Raw genomic sequence first — 15942 nt, forward strand, 5'->3', positions numbered from 1 at the left:
TTCTCCCTTCAATGATTTAATCTTCTGTTTGTATATGTTGTTCTGCACGTGCAGGGTTATCTTGATCCAGAGTATTTCTTAACTGGTAATTTGACCGATTAAAGTGTGGTTATAGTTTGGGTGTTGTATTTCTGGAACTTTTGACTGCGAGGCCACCAATCTTTCAATGTGAAAATATTATTAGACAGGTATGTTTTGGTTTCTCTTTTTGACAATTGAAAAAAATGGTAAATTGAGTGAACTTGTTTTAACCTCTGCACAAGCTAACTTTATCTAAAAAGAGAACATTAATTCGTTTCACCTTCTTATTTTCTTCTCCATGTAAGTGCTTATCATTAAGAAGTTTATCTTTAAATTTATAAAATCATGAGTTAAAAAGGACAAGAAAATATGAAAGTATGTTTATTAACTAGATGGAGAATTCCATCTATAAAGTAAACAATTTCACAAGAGTCACACATGTTACATTATTTAGATGGCTAGAAAACTAGGATAGACCAGTGGACATAGCACCCAGTTTAAATTTATTGGCAATACGTCATACTGTAGACACCTGTTTCCAAAATGACTGTAACATTTGATTTAAGCTTTAATCTGTCTCACCTGAAATTCATGAAAAGAGTTTCATTAATTTCCTAGTTTTGGAGATTTGGAAAATAAAGCAAGATGACAGAAAGGTCATTATATTATTTGAAAAAAATGAGTAAGAGTTGAAACTAGTGGCAAGTAATTGAGGATCATGTTTATCTAGTGCAAAACTGTTACACATCTTTGTACTCTTGTATTAATTTCAGATATGACCAAAATTTCATATTCTTACAAAACAGATTTAAGCAGCACTACCTCTTTTTATTACTGAGTTAAATAGGCTGAAATATTATCCACATAATCTCCTATTGCTAAATTAGCATAATAAATGTTACCTGACCAATTTATTGCAATGCAGATGAGTTGGGTGATAACTTCAGGCATTGGTGTATTGTCCATACCACTCCTTTCTTTTTTAAATCATGACCATATACTTGCCATACATAACTGATAAACAAAATATAACTATTTAAAATGTTTAAACAAATCATGTCATCCATAATAAGGATAGATGAAAATTGCAATAGTTACGGTAAAAACTGAAAATAGTAAGAGCAAATAAAACAGGATTATTTTTATTAAGTACGTAAGTGCCTCCTGACAGGATTTCATCATCGATCACAGTTTAACCAAAACCTTCTTAATAAAATAATATTTCACTTAACAACGTCATGATAATCCAAAGACATTGTAATTGTTTCTAGAAAAAAGACATGAATTTTACCTGGTTGTAGATATAAACTTGGAGAATACATAGGACATTCCTTTATTGTTTGTTCAACATCTTCTTTCAACTTAAATCCGTGGTGAATCTCTTTCAAGTTTGGCAAATTTATGAGTTTTGTAATTTTCAAATTCTGTAATGGTACTTGTTTTCTATCCTTACTCATCTCTTCTTCACTAAATGCAAAAACCTTGTGTATCTGAGAGCACTCTTCTATCTGCAAATATCTCAGACTGATAAAATGACTAGCCGAGAGATTATAAAATACACATTTCAACTTATTGCACTTTTCAACTATAATAGTTGAGAGAGTTGGGAAGCAGACTTGTTGGGAAGAATATAGGCTCTTGAGTTGATGTGCATCACCTAAATCAATTATTTGTTCCAATTCATCACAGTTACTTATATCCAAAATTCTCAACATTGGTAAACTTGTAACAACTGTGGTAGAGAAGATGATTTTCAATTTTGGACATCCATCCACACGAATATCATAAAGGTTTTGGAGGTTTAGAAAACCTGTGGGACCCTTCCATACGAAGTTGAGCTCAGGTAGATTCTCCAATCTTAGATAATTTATATCCAAGTTTAGGAGAACTAGTTCTGTAGTACCCCTTTGTTCCCCCATTTGGAATTGGAAGATACCTTTCATTCTAACAGCTCTCAACCAAAGCTCTCTACATTTGAGGAAAGCTTTGAGTTGAGGTTGAAATATGTTGGTAATCAAGCATAGTATTTCAGTCTTCTGCATACATAACATAATTCATTGTTAATATAATACAGTTTTATTTGAGGGTTGTTATATATTTTCCCTTGATTTTTGTTAAATTTTGTTTTTAAATTTTAGAAGCAGTGGGTAAAATTAAGTTGATTTGCAAGGTGAAGAATAATTACTCACTATTTGTAATGAAAACCTGTAAACCTTAAAATTAATCTCCTAAACAGGATGCTTCATTCATCAAACATAAAGTTCAAGTCTTTCAGAAGTTGAAAAAATAAAGCTTCAGTTAAAATTCTGAAACCTTAAAAATGAATAACAATTTGGAAATGCCTTCACATTGATAACAAATTGTACTTACTACTTTGTGATTGTTCATCTCTCAAATTTCCCTAGCCAAAATCATATTTAACCATAAATTCTAAAACCATTTTTATACTTAATAATAAGTTCATGTTAATCTCACAGTATTTGACAACAACGAATAATAGGAGCAAAACGAAAAATTACAAATATAGAGACTAAAACCCATTTTTTTAGAAGTGTCAAATTAAAAAATGTGACATTTACCACCCAAAATATTTTTGACTTAAAATTGAAATGTGACCGTTTCCTATATCAAAACAAGATTAAATCATGGGCTTAAAGAAGCGAGAAGTGTTTTTCTATCATTGCAACATATTAGTCTACTTTGCTTACCAAAACAATTAATCAATCACAGTAGAAAACAATGAAAAGTTGATGGAAGTTATGACAATAAAATCCAGTCAGTAGCAAGATGGCTAAATGTTCTACCTAATATTATTATTCGAGATATAAAAAGATTAGGTTTTCTTAGTAAATCTAACGAGCATTTCACCGTTTCTATCTAATTACTAGATAAGCGTTCTAATTACTAGATAAGCGTTCATGACTTGTTGTATATCTAATTACTAGATAAGCATTTATGACTTGTTGTATATGTAGGTGAGGGAGAGAGGAGGGAGATGAGAGAGAAACAAATTAGATAAATGAGAAATGCGGGTTTGGGTTAGGTGAATGTTTTTAATTTTTTTATTTTAAATAAAAAATAAAAATTATTAAAATATGTTTAAAGTATGTGTTTTTTATGTATAAAATTTTTTTGTCTACTGTATCAACACTTTGCTAAAATGTACCCACTAAAAAGGAACTTACATGTAGCAAGTCATATATATATATATATATATATATATATATATATATATATATATATATATATATATATATATATATATATATATATATATATATATATATATATATATAAGTCATTTAATTACCATTGAAGTTGTAAGTTGGCCGAGATCTGAAACCGTCATCACCTTAGATAAATCAGACAGTTCTGGACAATAAGTGCAATGTAACTTTTCAAGATTCGGGAGATGTGGACGACAATATTCAGGCCAAATGTTTATCAGATTTGTTAATTTGCTCAAGTTGAAATCCATTAAATTTTGTAATCTGTGGAAAGTGACAATATTTTGCTGGAAACTCGGATACATAAGAATATGTTCCTTTTCACTGCCAAATACATACTTCAACTTCGAGTTGCCAACAATTTTCACACTTTTCAAACTTTTTAGCCCTTGGGCTAAAGATAGAGAGAATACATATTTCAAATTGTCGCATTCTTCAATTTCGAGAATCCTTAATTTTGAGAGGGTTAAAGAAGAATGATTTCGAGTCCTTAAAATATCGTCATTCCCTCTTTCTATTATGTGTGTCAATGTACTGCAATGAGATAATCTTAGAACCTCTAAGAATTCTAGAGCTTGGACAATGGTTGACACGAAGAAAGAAGTTAGCACAGGGCATTCTGATATTGTAAGGACCGTCAGATTGCATAGCTTTGAGTTCATAAGAAAATATACGTCGTTCAATTCACTGCAATCCTAAAAACATATTAAAAAAACAAATAAAACCAAAATTAATCATATGAAAAACATATAAAAAAATATAAAGTGACTATAGTAATAAAAAAAACGATTATCAGTAACTATGAATACAAGTTATAAAAATATAATTGATGAAATAGATAAATATTTGTTCAACCAGATAAAAGATTATCCATTTCAAATAATTATAATTATGTAATAAAAGAATTGTCGTTTGGAAATAATACATTACCATTGAAATTGTGTGTTGCTCAAGATTTGAAGCAGTCTCCGCCATATCTATGGAAGAGTTAGGCAATTTAGGACAAAGAATGATCAGTGACTCTTCAAGACATGGAAGACGTAAAGGACAATATTCAGGCCAAATGCGAATTACATTTGGTAAGAACATCAAATTTAGAGTGTCCAAATTAGGCAAATTTATGCTAATATTTGTTTGTTGATGGAAACTTTGATACACTGCAAGATTATGTTCTTTTTCACTGCCAAATACATACTTCAATTTCATGTTGCTAACAATTTTCACATTTTCCAAACTTACTAGCCCTTGGGCCAAAATCACAGTAAAAATATATTCCAAATTGTGGCAATCTTCAATCTCAAGAATCCTTAATTTTTGGAGTCTCTTAGTGCTTGCAAGTGCATAATTTTCTTCTTCCACTTCTTCTATTATGTGCCTCAATGCACTACAGGAAGATATTTTTAGAACCTCTAACAACGATAGAGTTTGTACAATGGATGGCATGAAGAGATAAGTTAACACTGGACATTTAGATATTGAAAGGATCTTGAGATTGCATAGGTTTGAGCTCTTGGGAAAGGATATGTTGTTGAATTTACTACAATCTTCTATCAAGAGCTCTTCTAAATTTTGGAGAGAACATCGATAACAGGGATCACAAAACATTTCTTGAAGGTTATGTAAACCTCTCAAACTTAAGTAAACAAGGGTAGAGAATACATCTTCAGTTTGACGAAAATCAACACTGGTACTAGTATTGATAGTGTTATCAATAAGACATTCTATCTTTGAACAATGTTCAAGTACTAGAGCAATCAACTGATTCATGCCTTGTTGATCCATTGATGGGATTATATTTTTATAATCTCCCCTGAGGTTTCTCAAACAGAGGTACTCTGCTCTTATAAAGAGATCTTTGATTGGTAATGATATAAGATTTTGAGTAGTAATATCAAAACTCTTTATTAATAAACTTCTAGACTTTGCATATTTTTTCATAATTGTATTATCCTGAAAGTCACAATCATGATAATAATAGTCAGTGTTTATTATAGCATACCTCTGTAATTTGGAGTAAGAGACTTCATGTGGAAAGTCCATTACATAATTGCTCAAATACAGATACAATTCCTCTATCTGCAAGCATTTCCCTACCACTTTGTAAGCTTCAACAGTTGTATTTTTTTTAATCACACATTTGTACAAGTCCAAAAGCTTCAACTTTTTTAATCCCACAATCCCAACAGGCAAATCATCAAAAGAAGAGCTACGTAAGTCAAGAATCTCAAGTGCTTGCAGTTGTTCAACAACAGATATGTCACCTAAATCATAACCCCTCAAGCACAGTGTTTGAATATTTTTCAATGACTTCAATGATTCTGGCAAAGGCAAAATACCTTTATCCCATTCATCTAAATTTAAGATGGATAAGGTTTTAAGTTTTTCCAAGCTTTGAAGACACTCATATGATACTTTTACGTCACCACTCACATTAAAAGAAAGCACAAGAATTTCAAGTATTGGACAATTTATTTTATAGTTGAGAACATCATAACTTTTCAAACCCCATATGGCTATTGCTTTCATATCTTTCAGGGTTTTATCATCTGCCAAAGCTCTTGGGTCCAGTTCAGTACGTGTGAAAATTGCTTTACCAGTTTTAAACGCAATCCACAACGCTACATCACGAACCAAATTGTCCATTTTTACCTTGAGTTTTTCTTTTGCATGCATTAACAAAAAACAGTTCTTGAGCATGTCAATAGCTGCATCCATCTCTCTCCTTGCGTTCCCCATCGTTTCAAATGTTCCAATTGTGTCAAATGCCCTTCCAAATCGAAACAAATCTTCCAAAATTATTTCACAATCCTCTGGAAACATAGAACACAACAATAATAAGGATTGAGCTAATTGGTTTGTCAAATTATTGTAACTTAATTCAAGACAAACATAAGGACTTATTAAGCCTTCTGGAATATCTAGTGGCTTAGAACTTTCTAGTCTTGATAATGCTAATTCAAAATTTGTAATAGTTTTATCCTTTAGCGTGCTTCCCACAGTCACAATTGCAATGGGCAATCCCTTACATTCACTAACAATTTTTCTTGCCACACCTTTCAAAGCTTCTGAGGAGTCATCATTTATGTTTGCATAATGTTTGAACAAAGTCCAAGCTTCCTCGTGAGTCAAAAGATTAAGTTCAATTATACTTTGGCATTTCATAGAAGTGCATACTTCTTTACTTCGAGTAGTTATCAATACGCAACAAGCCTTACTGCTTTCATCAAGTGGAATACCTAAAGCTTCAAAGTTCAGTCTTTCCCATACATCATCCAAGATTACAAGAGTTGTACCTTTCCTTAATCTTTCTGACAGTCTTTGTGCTCTACCTATTTCCGATCCTTCCTTTAACTCAAAAGTCAATTGATCAGCAATCTGATCTTGGATACTTCTTATATTTAGAAGTCGAGACACTGTTGCCAAGACAACTTTCTCAAAGAGTTTCATGTCTTCAGCTTTTTTGCACACTTCTTTTGCCAAAGTAGTTTTCCCTGAGCCTCCGAATCCAACTAATCCAATTATGGAAGCACTTTTATTCATTAATGCTTCTAGAAGCTTCTTGTAAGATGCTTTTATAGGGTTGAACACAGAGAAATCATTGGAATAATAGTACTCCATGCCTAGAAGTTTAGTAATCCTCGAAAACTGTGTATACTCGCTATTAAAATCGAGCTGAATCATTTCAATTATTTTTTTTTCTATTTCTTTTGCAAGAGAATATTGACATTGCCTTCTGAAATAGCTTTTGTTCACACTCATTATTCTTTTTTCTAGCACTTGCACTTCTTCTAAGACTTTTTCAACATCTTTCAGCCACTTCACATCAGTTGACTCAACTTTTTCATCTTTATTGATGGCTTCTCTAATTCGCTCCTTCACTCTGTCTCGAGTCAATTCCAATTCTTCTTTGACATTTGAAAGATTCAAAGCAAAGTTGTTGAAACAACACAAGTATTAGGCATGACGTAAAATTACATATCTTAGAATCGTTGCTGTGATCGATGAATCCATTTGAATAGACACGTTCCTAAACATGAATGAGTTCACAACTCTTTAGTTAACTACAAAATAGTATCATGTCATGTATTTTAGCAAGAGATTATACAATTAAAAAATAAATAAATTAAAATTAATTAACTACAAAATTGTATCATGTCATGTATTCTAGCAAAGAGATTATACAATTAAAAAATAAATAAATTAAAATTAGGGCTGGGCATTAGTAACTAAACTATACTAAATTATAGTGACCTATATTTTTAATAAACTAATAGAACTGAACTATTTAATATAATATATAAACTGTACTGTATAAGAGTTCAATTAAAAAAAATCAACTTATACCAATTAACTAATAACCAAATTCTTTCAAGACTATGAGTATAAGTCAGTTTTACAATACTCATTATTTTTCTGTTCAAATTTTCCACGGTCTTTACTGTAGATATTATATTTTGGGTTTTAAATATTATTTTTTGTTTTTGTCTTTAAGATAAATTATATATTTTTAGAATTTATACAAATCATATAAAATATTATTTCTATCATCTATTACGTGCAGAATATAACTTTTACATGCTATCTATTAAAAAAAATCACATTTAACAGAAATCATTTATCAGAAGTTAATATAATTTCAAGAATAAATCTAATTATTGGATTGTTTTATTTTATTTAAAAGTTTACTCTTACCTCAGGAAAATACTTTAGGTTTATTTCAAAATTTATTAAATAAATAAAACTAAATAAATTTATAATATTTTCAATAAAAAAATAATAAAAATTAACATATAATTCTAATAAATTTTATTTATTTTTGTTTTTTCTTTATGTTTTAATTCTTTTTCCTATTTTTCTTTCTTCAAAACTTGCGCCCATCTCAGCTCCCAGACCAAAAAATTATTTAGTTTAATCATAAATTATTCTTACAAAATATAAAATATATTTAACCTTTTACCTTTAAATTATATTTGTCTCACAACCTTTCCTTTTATTTATATATCATAAATTATAAAGACAAATTAGATATATAACTTAGTTTAATCATAAAACTTATTTTCTAAATAATTTGAAAGAAAAAAAAATATAACGCTTTTATTTTTAACTATGATACCATGTAATACAAGATATTAAAAATATTTATGGTCTATGTTAATTTTTATTTTTTAATAAAATAAAAATAATAATTATGAGATTAAATAATATGTAATGGATAATTTAGGTAAATGATAGTTACGTTTATGAAATGAAATAATAAATAATGGATTGTCAGCAGTTAACTGAACTACAAAAATGGAATAAAAAGACTTAAAAATTGGTCCAAAAAGAATTAAGGAGAGTTAACTTGAGTTCTATTTTCGTTTGATTGGTTATTCATACTATCATTTTTGTATGTTAAAATGTGTTTGTTGAGAAAATATTGGGACTTTGTGGTTTTGATGGGCTTGGAATAAGAGTAGGCAACATTTTTCTTATTAGGTGATTATGTGTGGAATATGGTTTCGAATTTGGAGTATAGAATGGCAAAACATTTCTTTTGAAGATTATAAATGAAAACTAGGTTTTTATTGATGGTGAGTTGATAGATGCGTTTTTGGTTAAATATTCGGTGCCAAGAAAGATAATTTTTCTTGGTTTTATATATGTGTGTGTTTTGTATGGTATTAAAAATATTTTTTTTATTAAATTGGTATTTTAGTGGTGAAATTTCATTATTATAATTGAGTAGGGAGCAAAGAGCGATTTTATGTATTGAATATGTGAACATTTGTGTTGGAGATGAAAATGAAGCGTGAATATATGAGTAAAAAATAATTGGATTATATTGAATTGAAGCATAATTTTGAGTATTTGTGTAAACATTTGGTTGAATTACATTTATGAATTCTAAATTTTGGAATTTGAATTTATTTAATGAATAAATTTTGGAATTTTTAGACATATGACAATATCTGAGTGAATTGGAGAATTTTGATATATGTTTCTAAACATTGAAATACAAGGAAAAATTCACTTGTAAACAAAACTCTGACACTTATATCTTTTAAGTAAAAGAAAGTGAATATGAAAGAGTTTATTTTCTTATGAAATACCATGTGCATTTATAGTGTTTCTGGCTATGAGATTTTATTATAAAAATTGATAATATAAAAAAAAATATCAAATGATATGAATAAATATAACAATTTACTGTATATATATGACACTTAGTTGAATAATAACAAAAATGTAATACATTATTACCTAATATACCAAATATGTTGTAAATATATGATTTTAAGGAATATCCTGACATAAACCAAACTACTGAGATTTAGTCACATATATTGTTAATATATGAATACTTACACCAACAAATATATCTCATAATATCTTCCAACCACTTTAGGTTAGTAAAACTGAATAGACTTTGTTGGGCTGCATCATTTGTCATATTTGTTAGGTCAGGTATGTACATAAGCTTCCTAAGCTCAAAATTTTGATTACCGTATGAGGAATGCTTGTTGTGATGGTAACTCACCCTTTGGCTGAGTCGTAGCCAATTTTACGTTTATAGGTGGATTGACCATTTGGGTGGACAATATGTGGTTGTCTTTGACTGCATGAACTTGTTGTTAACTTAGGTAGTTCTTGACCGAGTTGTGGGTGGTCCTCTTTGATTTTATAGGTAGATTAGATGTTTGGCTGAGTTGTGAGTGGTCGTCTTTGACCATGGATGTTGTCTTGAGTGCTTTGAATTGTTGACTTGGATAAGATCTGATGTCATTTGTTTGAGCAAGCTTTGTGTGTGGTTTTGGCTTAGGCAAACTAGGGTGTCGCCTGGGCTTAACTTGTGTTACTGTCTAGGTAACTCGGGTGCCACGTTTGTGGACTTATGTTGTTGTTCAGGTAACTAGGATGTCATGTTTTTAGGTTTTTGTTACCATCTAGATAACTTGTTACCTTGTTTGAGGGTTTTACTTATGTTACTGTCTAAGTAACTTGGGGCCTCATTTGACGACTTTGCTTAGGTTACTATCATTCCCTTGAGCCTTCCATTGGGGATGAACCATCATTCCCCTTAGACCTCAACTAGAGGCTTATGTTTCTAACATAAAACCCTAATGGAACACATGTCCAAAGCATACGATATCTCAGTTGAGAAGTGATTGACCCTAACAATGTGTCACTCGACGAATTTGGCATCGGTACAATAATAAGAACGAGTTTACCACTCATAATGCACTACAAAGAATTTATTTCTTATTAACAATTTATTTTTAGCATTTATATTAAACTGCTAAAATATAAGAATGTTTATATCAATTATTTTAGTTGCCATAAATTTTATATTATTTAAATTCTATTATTTTAATTAGGTGTGAATGAGATTATTCCACTGACTTTGGTTATGAGGTTTCCTTCAAATAGGTTTGGGGCTTGGGAATTTCGGTGAGGGAATAAGATTTCTTATTTCATGCTACACACGATGATTTCTTAGAGAAAACTGGGTTGATGAATTCAAAATAAGTTGATACACCTATTGATCCTAATACTAAACTTCTATCAAAACAGGAGGAGCCTATGTTAGGCCCCAAACAATATAGAAGACTAGTTGAAAAATTGAATTATTTTACAGTTACTTGTCCTGACATTTCCTTTACAGTTAGTATGGTAAACCAATTTCTTAATTCCTCGTGTGAAAATCATTGGAATGTAGTTATCCCTATATTAAAGTACATTAAAGATTTCTTGAAAAAGGGTTGTTATATGGTTCCAATAACCATACAAGAGTGGTTTGTTGTTCAAATATTGATTAGGCGAGAGCTCCTTCTGATAGAAGGTCTACATCTAGATATTGTGTCTCCATTGGAGGTAACTTGATCTCTTAGAAAAGTAATAAACAAAGTGTTGTGGAAAGATCTAATGTAGAAGCATAATATAGAGCTATAGTCACTTGTGAGTTTATTTGGCTTAAACAATTACTTAAAGAGTTACAATTTAGATGTGTCACTCAAATGACACTTATATGTGACAATCAAATTATTTTTCATATTAGTTTTAATCGTGTCTTTCATAAGAGAACCCAACACATTGAGATTGACTATCATTTCATTCGAGAGAAGATTGTATCTAGAGATGTCAATACTGAGTTCATTAATTCAAGTACTCAATTAATAGATATTTTCACTAAGTCTATACAGGACGAAAAATTAATTATATTTATAACAAGTTTGGCACATACAATTTGTATGTATGAGGGAGAGTATTAAATATATTAGATCTTAGTGTTGTCAAAACGGGTTGAAATCCGTGAGCCAACCTGGTCTGCCACAGGTTCGGGCCGGGTCGAGTTGAAAATAAATTGAAATTTTTATACGAGTCAATTTTGAACTAGGCTCACTTAGAATCCGGCTCACTTAGATTTAACTCGTGGTGAGCCGAGTTGGCTCACCAACTCACCTAATTTTTCTAATAAGTACTTTTTGTTAGATTTATCATTTTACAAAATATTGAAATGGAAACTTGCGTGAAATTTATTTTGTGTGGAATAATTAGGAAACATGAAAAATTCACAAATCTATACTTAGTATCTCAATTTTTATGTAGAAACAAATTTGAATCGCTATAAAGCTATTAAAAATTTTGTTGATGAGATTTTGTGATATCTTTGTGTGAATGAAATCTTATGTTTGATTGATCATAAATCTAATTTAAGACCTTTTCCCTTCGTCTAGATTTGAATTAGAAATATTTTGTTATTTCTAAAAAAAAACTTGTAATTAAGTTAGCCAGTAAGCTAACCGTTTAACTCATTAACCCATGGTGGGTCGAGCCGGGTTCGAATTTTTTCGAGTCGCTAATAAGTGAGTCAAATTGAATTGGCTCACTAAATGGCTAACCTTTGGTGGGTCGAGCTAGGTTGGGGTAGGTAGCCCGTTTTAACAACACTATTAAATACCTTTAATAAATATATTTTTTTATCTTTAGTTAGTTTGTTATTATTATTTATTTGTATTTTGGGCTTAGCCTATATTTCTTCTATTATAAATATGTTAGGTTTATCAAAGGAGGAGATTAATTCATTCGGGAGACACAACATTAATGCGACCTAAGTCCAACCATATAAGGAATTAACACCACTTTCAACTCCAAACCTTAAGGCAATGGGTCTTCACCTTTATACGGTGCTCCACTTTGGGACTTAGACTCACACATTCCTAACAAGTCTTCCCCTTAAGACTGAGTCACTTTCACATTGGTACACTTCCAAGCATGAGACTTTCGATAGGAAACCATATTATACTCGTTTGAGCTGATCACTAAGACTAACATGGGTCTCATACCACTATTAGGTTTATTAAGGGAGGAGTTCATTAAGGAGACATAAGATTAATGAGAATTGAGTCCAATCACATAAGAAATTAATATCACTCTCATTTCTTTATATGATGCTCCACTTTCTCAATTCTACTGAATGTGAGGCTTAAACTCACACTTCGATTTCCAACAAATTTTTACCTTAAGATTTAAGTTTATGGGGAAATTTTGTTATGATAAACTTAAATCTAAGGGGTTTATTAGTAATTTTGTTTGAGTCTTATTTTATTAGTTTGGGTTTAGTAATATTTAGTTTGATTTTGATAGAAATAAAACAGTGATAGGTAATTTTGATTTTCCAATTATTTAGGTGTAGTACAATATTATTTTAATTGATTGATATAAAATAGAGATAGATTAATTAGTTGTTTTTTTTGTACTTGACTCAAGAACGTGTTTGCATCTATTTAAGTGCGGTCAAGATTCAATGAAAATTGAAAAGTTATGTCCTAACGTATGTGTCACGTTTATTTTCTACAAAATACACCCTATGTCCATATTAATACAAGATTTTTGCTATATTGGATTCTATTATTTTCATTATTATTTGGTTCAATGATTACTGGTATGGTTATACGTGTGTATATATTTTTTTCTTTTTTTATTTCTTAGGTAGTAAAATTGTATAGAATTGTTACCATTTTGGTTGAATAAAATGCTAGAATTTTTGGATTTCCGTTATTACCATTTTGATTGAATTGAATACCATAATTTTAGCTAAAACCTTCTAAAATGACTAGATGATATGAGTGTTTAGCTACATATAAGGTACCCAAGCAGCAACTTAATGCAGAATCAGGGAACATCCTTTAGTACAAATGGAAAAAGTCCCTAATTTATATCCGGTACTACTTTTAGTGCAACATTTAACTAATTATAATAAAAACCAACCAATTTATCATGATAATTTATTATTAAATAATTATATAAAAGTGTCGTATTCTTCCAATATGGCCTATTTTTTCGGATACACGATTGAGGAATTATTGTCTCTCACTGTCACATTCTGATATATCTTAACATGGTTTGACAAAATTTGCAAAACAATACAAATAAGAAAAGATAACCACTTAAGCATTGTTTAGATAATATTTTTAATAAACACTTATAGAAGAAATGAATAAGAAGCTATAATGAGTTAAAGTTTTTTACAAGTTAGAATCGAATTTTGTAATTTGTATGTGTTATAATTCGGAGAGGATTATTCATTGAGATCAAGTAGTATGGAAACTTGTTTATAGGAAAGCTATTCAAAGCAAATTGAGAAACGTATACCTCAAGATTTGTGCAGACAAAATCGGAAGAAGAAGAAAAAGAATTTAGGAGAAACCTTGCTACGAAACAGAATTTTAAAGAAAGAAAAAAATAATTAAGAAGGGATATATAAGATGACATATAAGTTAATAGAGAAGTATGAAGTTCCTGAATTTGGAAGTAAGGTATAGAATTTATAAAGATGCAACTCATTCCTTAATTTTAAAGAATAATTTCTTGTAGTATTAACATTTTAGAAACAGTAAATAATTATATTTCTTTTATTGATTAAATCAATAACATTTGTCTTGATGTATAACTATACATGTATTAATATTGATTATTACATAATAATTAGTTCACCGTTATATTCAATGAATGTTTTATGAACATAAACATGTTTTCATATAAAAACAAATAATTATATTGAAACTAATAAAACTGAAAAAAAAATTGTAGATTTTTGAGAACACTTTTGTTTCAGGTATATTTAAGGTTGTATATTTTTATGTTTTATAAAACTTAAAATTATAAATTTTAAGGTTTTCCCACAAAAAAGAATGTAAAAAATTCAATTAATGATAGAGGAAAAGGTTTAATTTAACATTCCACATGAAATTGAATAAAACTTTGGAAGAGTTTAATTTATCAAATTCTAACTAAATTGATGATATGAATTGAGAAACGTACCTGAAGATTTGTGAAGACACAATGGCAAGAAGAAGAAGAAGAGAATTTAGGAGAAATCTTGCTGCCAAACAGAATTTTAAAGAATGGAAAAAAATTGAGAAGGGATAATCGAAGATTTGGAAAGTAATTTGACATCAATAATAATATTGACATGAATATAAAATAGAAGTGATGATAAGATTAAAATCTAACTGAATTGAAGATTTGGATTAGAAACGTACCTCAAGATTTGTGCAGATACAATTTCAAGAAGAAGAAGAATTTAGGAGCAACGTTGTTACCAAACACAGTATTAATTGAAAGGTGTGGAGTTACAATTTTAGAGAATCAAAAAAACTGAGAAGAGATAAAGAAAGAAGTAAAGTTGGTGAGTTTGGAAGTAAGGTATAGAATTCATAAAGAGGCAACTTTTTCCTTTCTTTTTTAATAACTAATTCTTTTTCCAATTCTGTTGCGTTTGTGGTGTCACCTCTCCACAAGTTAGGAATATACAACAAATCAGGACAAGATGTTTCATTACTTGAAATCATATTATTAAAACTTATAAAATATAAGTTTTCTTATATCATAAAACTTATAAAAGAAATGAGACTTTCAGTAGACCACTGAGATTTTCATTGGCACGGTCAACATTTGTCAAAATAGCTTCTTCAGATTTTGGATCAAATCGTGTTACTATTACATATTTTAAAATTTCAAAAAGTATGTATTTGATTTCAATCTTCTACGTTTTTCAACATAAAAATCCAATTTTCTTTAAACTTAAAATTCTTAATTCAGATAAGATAATTCATTTTTCACTGTATTTCTTAATCATGGTTATATTATTTAATATAATAACTTTTTATAAAGATCTTAATTATAATTTTGAATTTTATTATCATAATAGAGATTACGACAATGAGAAACGATTTTTATTATGATTGTAATTTAAGAAGTTCTTTATCAAGATTATAATAAATAGGATAATAATGATTCAATCTTGACCAATGTGATAGCATTTATTTGATGAATGTTAAGTATTCAATAATTTACATATATAAACACTAAACATTTGCATGTGATCATTGAATCCTAATTTAAAGGAAATTTTTCAATGATTATATATTATCTTAGTTTGTTAATAGAAAACTCTCAAGAAAAAAAAAATAGATCTTTTCTTTAACATGAAACTATCATACTAATTAATAAGTTATTTATTTTAAATCGGGAGAGTTTATGTTATAGAACTTTAGCTGAATGAATATTGATTATAATTGATTGTTATAAGAAAAGGATCATCTTATCTACCTTAGAAAATGAGTTTATGATGAAAGTAAAACCTTGGCCATGATAATTTGATTTAAGGAAAAAAAAGTTTCAAATTATCAGACAATTATACTATATATAC

General features: G+C 29.3%; 1 pseudogene; it reads right to left on the reverse strand.

The window, feature by feature from the left end:
- Positions 1 to 416: 416 nt before the first annotated feature.
- LOC128197741 (disease resistance protein At4g27190-like) lies at positions 417 to 14862 on the reverse strand (annotated as a pseudogene).
- Positions 14863 to 15942: the final 1080 nt, after the last annotated feature.

This window comes from Vigna angularis, chromosome 7 (assembly GCF_016808095.1).
Source record: "Vigna angularis cultivar LongXiaoDou No.4 chromosome 7, ASM1680809v1, whole genome shotgun sequence".
NCBI lineage: Eukaryota > Viridiplantae > Streptophyta > Magnoliopsida > Fabales > Fabaceae > Vigna > Vigna angularis.